Below are 8563 nucleotides of genomic sequence, written 5' to 3'. Positions count from 1 at the left end.
TATGCAGCAGTGACAATATACAAATACTACATTTAACTAATCTCTCTCCATTAACTGAACATTATTTTTCAAATACTCAATAACAAAAATTCCATTTAACGCCATATTATGTAAAAAGCAACAGACTGCGTTTTTGCAGCAGCTGCTGCCATAAGCAAGATAGTTATTTTTAATAAACACACACAACAAGGACATAAATGTCTTGGCACATTTAGAAGTTAAAAAACATTTCGAATGAGTAAACTCCACAAAAATGTCCTAGCATTGACCTGTACAATTTCAGCCTCCAGCTTTGCAGAGAGAGGACTGGGAACCTGGAGGTAAACACGGCGAAATCCTCCTTTTTATAAACACTCCTGACCTTTGAAGAGTTTGGAATTGGCAGAGCTTGCCAGGAACCCCCGAACACCTGTTGGTGGCTGATGACCCAGCGCGCGGGGTGCGATCCTGCCCCAGGGTTCGGGATGAGCCCCTCCTGTCCCGGGTGAGCCCCTCCTGCCCCGGGGTTTGGGATGAGCCCCTCCTGCCCCGGGGTTTGGGATGAGCCCCTCCTGTCCCGGGTGAGCCCCTCCTGCCCCGGGGTTTGGGATGAGCCCCTCCTGCCCCGGGGTTTGGGATGAGCCCCTTCTGTCCTGGGTGAGCCCCTCCTGCCCCTGGGGTTTGGGATGAGCCCCTCCTGTCCCAGGTCCTGAGGCCTCCCCTCAGCACCCTCAGGAGCTGGCCCTGCCACCACCCCCTGTCACAGCAGGGCCCATCACAAAGCCTCCAGCAGAACTGAGGGCTTTTAGAACAGATTCCAGAGCTTGAAGCATGCTCTAGGTCAGCACTGTCCAGCTGCTACAATTGGAGAGCCTATTTTTATTTACAAGTAGCCAGAACCCTCCAACATTTCTGAGAGATGCTTTAACCTGTCCTTCCTTTAACGCCTTCCACAGCAGTGCCTGGGGCTTGTCCAGCTCAGTCTCTGCACCAGCTCCCCGACTGGACTTGGGAAACTGGGAGCCATTTCCAGACACAGTGCCCTCTTACCGTGAGAGTGTTACTTCAGCATTCTGAAGGTGAATTCAGTAAAACAGAGTAATCAGGACTGGGAGAAGACATTAATACAGTGTGTGAAATCTGTATGGCACTAACTGGGGGACAAGTGATTGAACTAAACACTTGAGTATTTAGATCCAATGGATGGTGAATCTCTGAAGGTGAAAACCCTTAACCCCTTAACTGCCCTAGGAGATCAAAAATACAAACAGCTCTAGAGAATCTGCAGACAAAAACTTCAAGACAGAAAAAGATGCAAAACACTTTTTTTAAAAATTATCATCATCTTAACACTAAGATAACATTTCCACATTACCATAACAAAGTCATTAAGTATTATTAATACTGCATTAACCAAATGTAGAAGCAGCTGCTATAGCTATTGCTAATAAGGTGACTGTGGGATCTAAATTCCCACAGCCGCCGGCTGTTTGCAGCCAGGCTGACGTAAGGGAAAGCCCAGGATTTTTATTGTTATTACTTTCAAGCCTTCTCACCTTTGATATTTTCTCATCATCTCATTAGCATGACTAAAGCCAAGTCCTAAACTCTATCTAGGCTTACAAAATTTTTATTTCATGTTCTGCCAAGCTCATACCTACCGTTTTCTGTCATCAGGCAATAAATTAAGACTATTAAATTAAGATTGAATGTGATAGAGTTGCTCTGTCTGGGGTCCATCCCCAAACGACTGAGTCAGCTGTACCAGAGCACTTAGCAGACCAGTATTTGCTGGCCTTTGAGCAGCAAAAGCAGGAGTAGAAGCTTTTGCACTAGCAGAGACTTGATGAGGTTTGCACAGTAACTGAAGAGCCTTCCAGCCCATCTAACTGCACAGCTGTGTGTTCCTGGGATGGTTGATATGGAGCCATCTCTTTATCTATAAGAAGCGGGTGACTGGCACGATGACAGATGGGTATATATACCATCAGGGATGCAACAATTCCAGGAAATAAAGCAGCCCTGGCTGCTGAAGATTTTTCAGAAATAATGTACAATTCAAAGAACTCCTGCCAGACTCATTAACTCATTTCATAGAGGAGTACCCCTATTTCAAATCTTTCAGAAAATGCATCCACCAAGCAGTATATTTTCTGACTAATAAACTGTTCACAGTTCAAAAAAATACACTGCACTAAAAGATAATTAGAAATAGAATAATAATTTTAAAAGATAATTGCAACCAATTACCCCACTCTGATTAATGGTTAGAACCACCCCTCCCCCAGCTGGGAGTTTTCTTATATCTATTCAACTAGTTAAACTTGTGTTAGAAAAAGCTGATATGAAAGTACCAGTAGCAAGTAAAAAAATACAGGAGACTGCCCTTACCAGTGTTCAGACTCTTAAAAGATAAAAAAACTTGAAGGCAAAATGTAGGGAAATACAAGGGCACAGAACAGAGAGGGCCAGCAGACATTCCTAACCAAGGGAGTCTGGTTCCATGGGCACAGGATGCACATCCAGCACACTGAAGGGCTTCTAAAGGTGATACTACATACTGCCAGAATTGGTTTTTTCCTTCTCCATTTAAACATTTTTCTAATTCTCTAAAGAGGGTAAAATACTGCATGAATTGGATACCTGGGAACGTGCTGAAGTTATGCAACAATGCTACAAAAGAGGGAAAATGCCAGTGCTGTGTCCTGCTCAGAGCTCCCTGGGCATGCTGGGGTTAAGCTGAACAGCAGTGGCTGCTCCTGCTTGCAGAAACTGCAGAGACTTGTGCACTTACCCCCACAAACTCCCACTGGCCATTACTAATCACCAGCCACTCTTCACTCAGTGGAAGAGCTCTTACAGATTCTTAACTTTACATGGTTTTCAGAGTGCTGTTTGCTCCGAAGGGGAGCTTGGTGAGCAGGGAAATACAGAACACGCCCTCTGCGAAGGAGTTAAGGAGCCTGTGCCTGAACTCCCTGCAGATAAGAACAACGTGAAGCCACTGACAAGCCAGGCAGGCAGCTCTGGCTCAGCAGATAGCAGGGACACGAACTGAAGGGGCAGAGACATCTCACGATTCCACAGCCATTCATGTCCTAGGGAGATTTCAGAGAGCTCTCTTGTCATGTTTTAAGCCATGGCTGCATTTCTGTTTGTCAGAGTGCATTTGCTAGTTGCACTGCTGAGTTATATGCAAGTCAGCCTACAGCAGTTTCCAGTAATGGCATCTTATGCAATTTCTGACCTACTTTAACACACTGGGGCACTTGGAGACACGAGATCCACTGCAGCAGCTTTCTGCTTGACAGCATAACACTGCAGCAGAAGCAAGTCTTTAGACAAGCACATGGATCCAATAAAATACAGATGACAAGCCCACTTTCATTTTCAAGGTATTTGTCAAACCATTAGAAGCATCCAGATCAATCATCATATGTATTATTTTCAGCTAGAGACTGTGCAGATTATTTCAAAAAGATCAAGTGACAAAACCCAGGAAGCTGTTACATATGCACTGACCTGTGTGCTCTTTCTCAGCCTGTCTAGGCTGCAGTTTCCCCAAGAACACCTCAGTGAGGGCTTGTGTGTGATGGATGATCAAACACAACCAGGTTAGCAATACACAGACCTCTTCTTTTGCCCCAGCAGCCAGTTATGTTGTAGAAGGAAGCTTCTTTCACATATCCTTCCTGATTTCAGCAATAAACAGAAGGTCTATGAGAACTCTTTAATTACACTATCAAAGGTGAACAGCCAAGGACCTAAACATTACTAAAGAAAAGAGCAAAGAGAACTATTCCTACTGTTAATCAGAATTAAGCTTTGAACAGGAGAGAAGTAATAAGAAAAAACTGGTATTGCTATACTTTCCTTTTCCCACATGAGAAACAGGACTCTGGACACATTCCACTGTGTGGAAATTTCAAATTTGTAATCCGATTAAAGGGTCTGACCAGTTATTTGAGTGGACTCGCGGACACTGTCACTGCAAACTATGTTAAAAGTTCAAGATCTACAGTGCACTGCAGATCTTCAGAACAATCCTGGAAAGGTTGTTTTATTGGGTTTTTTTTCTTCCCCAGGTTCTGTTACTAAGGAAACTTTCGAGCATGGCTGAAGCAAACACAATACATGCTGTCATGACTTCTCCCATGCAGACAAAGCAATGAAGGCCAAATGATATCCAGTATTATTCATCAACAGCTGCTTTGTTTCTGTAATACAGTTACCACTCTGATCCTGCCATTTCAGTGTCATTTGTACCTCACTACTACAGTGCCCGAATGATCTTTTACTATTTCCCTGCAATGCCTTGGCTTTAGGTAAGGATATTACTACTGCAGGTAAACTCTCAAAACTACAAGCATTTTGGTATGCTCTTGGTTTGAGGTCTATCACTTCTCTGTCAGATTAAAGGGGTTTTATGGTTTTGTGTCCTTTAAGATAACTAAGAAAATTAAGAGGTGTTTCAGGCTTCACCTGTAGGTTAATGCATCACCTTGAATCTCAGTGCAAACTCTTCTATGCCTATCAGCTTAAAAAAAAAATTTCCTTACACTCAACAAGGCAGTTAAAATTCATTGCAGCATTACAAACCTTCCCTGTCCTTTCGCCGACACCCCTCCAGCTCCTAACCTGTCCCCTTATATTCTCCTTAACAGCTATTGTGTTACTTTTGGGAAAACAGTCTCCTCAATCCACAGGCACTCAAACTGAGGGAACTACCTACAGGAACATTTCCCCTCTTTCAAAACTTACATCCTTCTGCCACATGACTTACTTTCTCTTCCACAGCCCAAGGGCTGTAAGCCTGGAGATGGGACTGCCCTGCACTGAACCCACAGGGCATCCCCAGCTCAGGCCGAGCCGCTGCCTCGGGAGAGCAGCCCTTGCTCTCAGAGTGCAGTGGCACCCACAGATCATCCACTCAGACAGACACAAGGCATCACTCAGACACAAGACTTCCAACCACCTGGAGGTATTTATCTGAATCCAGCTTTGTTTTTTTCACAGGTGGATTTATTTTGTTTTCTTACAAAGGCAAGAATGACTCAGATCAAGAATCCCACTGTGTTTTCTTTAGCAGCTGACATTCCCTGTGCCTTACTGGCTTGCTGTGCTGGGCTTCGGTCACTTGGAATGCTGAGGGTGAGGGACCAGGAGAAGTCTTACAAAGTTCCTAACTTTACATTTGTGGCTACAGTTGGCCTTAAGTGAACAGCTCCATGAATTATTGAGCAGTTTACTTAGGGATTTGGTAGGGGAACAAGAGGACTATACCTGCCACCTCAAAAGAACGCAGAGCAACTCCTGTAATTTTTCTTAGAGCACATGAAGATCTGTAATCTTATCTGTGGATTTGCTTTAAACTAACATTGAAAATCAATTGGTCTGAAATTTACCACCACTTGTAAGTGATGTTTAAATTAAGCAATTTCTCAACACAGAGGAACTTACACCATTACAGATGCTGTGCTAATCACATGCTACCCTCTCCCAACACTTAAAATGGCAGAAGAAAAAAAAAAGGAGTTAAAAGCAAAAACTTACACTAAAACTTCCCCAACCTCTGTTACATTCTGCTTTTCTCATTCCCAAGCACACTTAAAATGTTCAGACAACTTTGTACTAAGTAACAGCCATGAAAATATTTATAGTGTTAAGTAAGTGGATCTGTTCCTTTTGTAATTAAGAGTGGAGTTTCTAAAGTCAGAATCTGCAGCCACAGCAGGTTTAAGAGAGACTTTGTTAGGGACAATAAACCCTGGAGGAGTTATCACTGTAGGGGCTCTCTTGTGCCAGAAAAACAGAAATAGCATTAATATGCTCCCAAGTCACATAACATTTGGGCACTGAAAGGACACATTTTTATTCCATACATCGGAGGATGACAATCTTCTCTAACACATATATATGCAGCTAAGTATACTTTCTAAAATTAAATAACGAATATAACATTGCAAATACATTGGTACCTACCAGCTCTTTTAAAGAATTGTTGCCAAATTCTCATCAAACTCTTAAACATACCCTTCAGGCAATGCAGGTTCAAACTGAGGCGCTGCTTCCACAGCTCCATGCAATACTCACTGTTCAGAGCTGTACCACGTAAAAAGATTTAAGTACAGGCTAGTGAACAAAACTTTGGAATTTTCTTTACTGGCTTTCCTCAGACACTTGCCTGAGATTTAAAGAGACAAAAAGCTTTACTTTTAGTCATGAATTATTAAAGCTATTTGACCCAAACCACCTACACAGTGATATGCAAGCCTCTCATAACCCTCATGTAACACTGACTTTACATTAAAAATCACAGTCACCAAATTAACAGACTTTGAACTGCAATAATCTGAATTTTTGGTGAAGCTTTAATGAAGTACCCAACTAGCAAGATGATGAATTGTTTCACTAGCAGGGAAGTCAAAGCTCTGAATAATTGCAAAAGGATAAAGATTGACGCTTCAAACATTCTGAGGTTTTGAAATCCATACTCAGAGCTGCGCACGCGCTCTTAGAATCTACTATTTTTCAGATTAATCTTATACAATTAAATCATTTTTCTCCATCACAGAAGACCCATCTCATTTTGTAAGAACACCCAAGAGTACTCCCTGAATGTTTAAATATGCAAAGTTCTTGTTCAGCTTCAAGCTCTGTTTAACTCATACCCTCCAAAAGTTATGGTGGATAAGCTTCACAGAGAGGTAGAAAAAATCCTGAAATGGGGCAAATCCAGGTTCAGCAACAGGTTCCTGGGAACACTGCATTAAAAAAACGTAGCAAATCTGTCAGCAGGGCTTGGTGGAGAGAAATACATTTTTCCTTTCTATATCTATTAAGAGAGGCAGAGTGCAGGGGATTAAAAACACAGAACACAATACCCTCCTCCCCACTCCTGTTTCTATACTGATTCACAACTCCTTTACTCTACACCTCCTCCTTCAACTCTTCGTTTGCACTCAGATTTTTTTTCTGTCTACTGCAGACATTGCAGTGCAAAAGGAAAGGGTTTTTTTAGTAGTGTCCTAGAAGCAGCATCATCCCCAGCGGGAAGTAATGGCCAGTCAGGGCTGAATGTCATCAGTCCTAAAGGGATCATCTTATCTGCTGTCTGATGGATGTAAGCAAAGCCCATAGCTGAGCTTGTCCCCTAACAACCTTCTCTTCAGCCTTCTCTCCAACCCTGGAGTGTGTTAACAGGGAGATGGCAGGGAGAAGGTCCCTCAGATGACCTGGACACAAGTGGGTTTGTCATGGTGGTATGAAAAACAGCACCCTGCAACAACAGGCAATTTCACAATGTTTGAAATTAAAAGCCCTTATTCCAGACTTGAAGACACCACAAGTTACCTAATAAGACAAGGAAGTATTTACCAGTGTAAAAGTTAAACATTTCAGGGTTCTCGTAACAAGGTGGTAAATTTATATCTTTAATCATAATTTAAAATGAAGTCCAAGAAATCTTTACAATGAAGGAAATTAGTAATTTCAGTCTATCCTAAAAGTCTGTATACCCATTTACAGATAACTGCTATATCATTTACTTACTTGAGACACAGAAAAACGTGAACGAGTTTAATTGAATAGCTTAACACTAGACTCATTACCTACAAATGTTTTACATGCTAATTTTGATAGCTGACCCCTTCCAAAAGTTATTTCTCCCCCCTCCCCCAATTGATAATCCTTATGTGTTTAAATTTAAAAAAAAACACTTGTACAGAATCTAGGGAGAACAGGAGTTTATTGAGTTTTACCTGTCTGAAAAGTGCTGGTGAAGAGTTGCCATTTCATGCTTTGTCTATATAGATAAGTCAAACGAGAAATTGTTGCAAAAAACAAGCTCATTTGAAAACTGAGTGTTTCTCCAGAACTTTTTACCATTCCTAAGTGAATACAAATGTGAGAAGTTTTCACATGAAGCAAATCCTTTCCCTTGTCAGATGCAACATCTACACTTAAGTTCCCTCACAACTATTAAAATACTTTCAGGCAGTATTAATACACGGAGAAGCAATTAGTCATATCTTCAAGAAGCCAGGTATCCCAGCTCTAAAAGTGCATCATTTAAAACATTAGTAATGGAATATTTTAAAAGAACATCTCATTCAGTATTAATGCATGCCATTATTACAAAAATATCCATTGCATATTGTAGGAACAACAACTTTCTTTTGTAGACAACAAAAAAGCATGCTGAATGGTATCAGATCAGTATAAATCTATTTTTAATGAGGTTTAAGACACTGTTCAAGTCCCATTAAGAGCAGCTTCCTCCAACTGTGCACCAGTGTGAGCTTGCACAGCTGTTAAAGTTTTTCACTAATGTGGCTTAGACTGGCCTCAAACTTCTTCAAAGCAGGGCATTAAGACTGGATCTTGAATTGTAGAAATCCTTCATTTATTTTTTTTAAATAAAATATTAAAAACCACTGTAGCAATTAGGTATAAAAGCCTGTTAAAGTAACAAATTTAGGCATAACCAGCGGAACGTACAGGTATTTACAAAAATGGGGGTTTGCTGTGGTCTTTAATATTGAGAGACACCAGAATGTGGACCACATGCTCCAAGAAACCCCCA

The sequence above is a fragment of the Pithys albifrons genome, chromosome 11, assembly GCF_047495875.1.
Source record: "Pithys albifrons albifrons isolate INPA30051 chromosome 11, PitAlb_v1, whole genome shotgun sequence".
NCBI lineage: Eukaryota > Metazoa > Chordata > Aves > Passeriformes > Thamnophilidae > Pithys > Pithys albifrons.
Note: the sequence above shows the minus strand (reverse complement) of the source record.